General features: G+C 43.9%; 1 long non-coding RNA gene across 1 annotated transcript; it reads left to right on the top strand.

Annotated features, from left to right (window-relative positions):
- The first annotated feature begins 1499 nt into the window (after positions 1-1499).
- LOC122697844 lies at positions 1500-3292 on the top strand. Its single transcript, XR_006342182.1, has 3 exons — positions 1500-1615; positions 1774-1904; positions 2882-3292. It is a non-coding gene; the product is annotated as an uncharacterized LOC122697844 (long non-coding RNA).
- Positions 3293-3804: the final 512 nt, after the last annotated feature.

The following is a 3804-nucleotide window of genomic DNA, read 5'->3' as shown; positions in this document are numbered from 1 at the left end:
GTACAGCGTCTTGCAGGAGTTTTGCAAAATTAAAGTTTTAGATACAAAAAGAAGTAAAATTCAGCACCGGACATATAGTGGGTCCTCATAAATGTTTAGGGTATACAGACTAGAAAGTAAAGTCGCTCAATTGTGTCCGACTCTTGGAGACCCCATGGACTGTAGCCTGCCAGGCTCCTCTGTCCGTGGGATTTCCCAGGCAAGAGAACTGGGGTGGGTTGGCATTCACTTCTCCAGGGGATCTTTCTGACCCAGGGATTGAAACGGGGTCTCCCACATTGTGGGCAGGTTCTTTACCATCTGAGCCACCTAGTCACTCATAAAGATTGTTCAGTAAATTAAAAAAAAATCAAAAGATAAATTATGCTAATGTTAATCTACCCACATTATGGATGATAGTTTGGATTCAGGATTAGATGTGAAACATCTTTTAAAACATATGCAGAGCAGATAAATTAATAGCATGCCTTGAGAATCTTAAATTTTCTATTTCCTGACTTCTGGTGTAAAATTTGTAATAAACTGTGTAAGTTTTCTGTATGCTCCGTTTTCCTTTCCTTTTATTTACTTTCAGTGAACAAATAAACCCACAGCATTTTCAACCATACTGGTAATTAAAGCTGCAGGGGGATGGAGCAATAAAAATGAAACATTAACTCTAGTGATCAAAGGGAAGCCAGAAGCTAGGAGATGATACGATGAAGCTTCCAGAAGTCATTTAGGCTACTGATGTTGCTGGGATGCTATTACATGGTTATCTAGTGGGCAGTAGCCAATATATATATATATATATATATTGCATAACTTCTTCACCCTTTTGCTAAATCAAAATTGGAGAAATTACTTAGGGCATTCAACTATTCTCTAGAGAACATACAATTTCTTAATTACCTAACTAGAAAATTCGTGTTCCTCTGGGGATTTCCTGGGAGACGTTATAGAAAGCCTCTCGTGGTGGAGGCCCCGGAGTGACTCTCCCACAGGAAATCAGTTCTCAGGTCCTGATGTGGCCATTTCTCCCTTCCCGGGTCTCCTCGCTCCTGTCCCTTTCTACTCCCACTCATCTAGGGGACTTCCCACCTGGCTTCCATCTCTCCAATTTCCCCCTACTTTTGCCTGTGTGCAGTCTGCTGACAGTTACCTTCATAAAGCATAAATCCAAACAGCCAGGGTCTTGCTCAGACACTCTCTGTGTCTCCCCACATCCTATACAAGGTCCAGCCTCCTTCAAACAACAGTTAAGGCCTTCCATGATTTCACCTCACTTGACGCTGAAACTTCAATTCCAAGGTTTCTGTTATCACAGCCCCAGTGCCTTAACCTCATACATTCATTTAACAAACATTAAAAAGGACTGCAGATCCAGCACTGGGTGGATGCTTCCAGCAGGCTCAGAGTCTGCAGATGGGCTAACCATTTACAAAAAGTTACTGAATAATGTGCTGTTATACTTATTTACTAGATACTCAGTGAAGATTTCACAAGTTCCTATGATGTGCCAGGAATGAGCAAGGCACACGGTGGCCAGAGTGTCTAATGTTTCCCAGAGTCCAGGAAAGCTTCAGAGGGGAAGAGGCTTGAACTGAATCCTGAGAGATGAGCAGATGGCCTCCAGGTGGGGAATTTCAAGCAAGGACAAAGTCCACATTCAGAAAAAAAAAAAAAAAGGGCCTGAGGGTGGGGGGCAAAGTGCCCAGGACCTTGCTGGGATGGTTCCTCTGGCTGGAGCACCACTTTAACCGATCCCTTTCTTTCCTGGCTCTAAATCCATAGCACACACGTCTATGTCTGTTGAGTTCTAATCATCCTTCGGGCTTCGCTGGTGGCTCAGATGGTAAAGAATCTGCCTGCAATGTGGGAAACCTGGGTTCGATCCCTGGGTTGGGAAGATGCCCTGGAGGAAGGTATGGCAACCCACTCCAGTATTCTTGCCTGGTAGATCCCCAGGGACAGAGGAGCCTGGTGGGCTGCAGTCCATGGGGTCACAAAGAGTCAGACATGACTGAGCAACTACACACACAAACACACACACACACACACTCATCCTTCAGGCTCAGCTCAAGGGTCACCTCTTAGAGAGGCCTTTCCTATTGGTCCAGTCACCAGTCATTTACTCTGACAATGCCTTGTACTTTCTCTTCCTAACACAGTTAACTGTAAGAAGATAATTATTTAGGTAATTATTTAAGGTCTGTCTCTCCTGCCATTCCTGGCCCTGACCAACCCCTTCCTGTTATGAAAACCTACCAGTGTTTCAGTCAAGTGGATTGCCTACGTCTCACCAGAAACCGTATGATCCTGGTGTAGTGAAAGGGACACCACATTAGGTGGCAGAATATCTGGGTTCCAGGCCCTGCTTATCCCCTAAGACCCTCATTCTTTTCAGCATTCTCTACTGGATTCCTGTTATGTGCAAAGCACTGGATTACGGGAACAGATCCTGCTTAGGTCTTAAATCTGTATCATGGAGAGAATACCTGATTTTCCTGGTAAATGAGGATCATGTATATCTATTCCAACTGAAAACCATTCTGTGATTATGAATTTGAAAGGTGGGTTGGAACAATGGTTCCTGGAAGGAGAGATGTAACAAATGAGTCAAAATTTTGAAGCCATTTGGGAGATGACAGGGGACACTAAATTACCATATACCATCATCATTTCATGAAGCACTCCAAATTCAGCAGAACGAAAATAATAGAATGAAAGTCAATCCTTTAACTCAAATGCATGTTTGCTTTTTGTTATTAGCCTTATTTTCCTAATTTCTAGAGAAGCACTCGCTCAGAGGAGAGGCATCCACAGACGTAGAAATCCAGTCTCTCACCCACAGCTCAACGACCTGTGCTGTCTGAACTGTTTCTTGTTTCTGCTTCCCTAGATAACTTCTTGAGTTACTTGGCGCTCAAAGTTCTCCCTCCTGTGGGAGAGAAACAAGCGGAGAGAAGTTAGCATCTGCAGCCACGAGAGGGCAGACCTCAGCCTGAGGAGGTCCTTTCCCAGGCTGCAGTACCAGTCACTTCACTGCATCTCCCCTGCGTGTCCCCAGAAGGCGCTGCTGCTCTTAAGCTGCTTAACACCTGGTCATTTCTGTAACCAGTCCCACAGCTCCCTGCAGTTAGTTCCTCCTTTGAGCTGCAGCAAAAGTCTACATTATTTTAGAGACAAAGTTGGGAGGGGCACCTTATCTTCTTCAAGACACTGCCCTGCATCAGAAGCCCAGGAGAAGTTTTTTTTTTTTTTTTTCCTTTGGAATAAAATTCTGTAACTTGAGATCATCACTGGCATAAAAAATCCTTTAAAAATCCTTCAGGGTGCTGTATTCTTCTGAGCATTGAACCAGAAAGATTAACCAGGAGACGCTGGCTAGTCAAGGTTGACTGACCTATCAAGGGATGCCGGGGAATTTCTCTATTAGTCAGTTTCTTCAGGGACAGCAGGGTGTCAGTATTCCTTTCCTTTCTCTAGAGAGACGGGCATGATATCAGCTTTGGGATTAGACTTCTTACACATATATTCTCACTGTGTCCTCAGTTCTATGACAGAGGCCTTATGATCATCACAATGTCCTTATCTTACAACTCAGCCTCAGTTTTTTTCCCATTCAATTTCTACTTTACCAATTATAAATTTTCCAAAGGAAGGTTGATGTTAAAAACATGAAATGTTTAATCTGATCATAAGAAGCAGCTTTCCCTCTCTACCCCTCCCGACACTCATCTCTGGTTCTGCAACCCGGAGGTGGTCGTTCGGAATTCTAAATGACCAGGTCCCCCACATATCTCTAAGGAACCTGCTTATGCT

Source organism: Cervus elaphus, chromosome 7 (genome assembly GCF_910594005.1).
Source record: "Cervus elaphus chromosome 7, mCerEla1.1, whole genome shotgun sequence".
Taxonomy (NCBI): domain Eukaryota; kingdom Metazoa; phylum Chordata; class Mammalia; order Artiodactyla; family Cervidae; genus Cervus; species Cervus elaphus.
The sequence above is the reverse complement of the archived record's forward strand: the minus strand, read 5'-3'. Positions and strand labels throughout refer to the sequence as shown.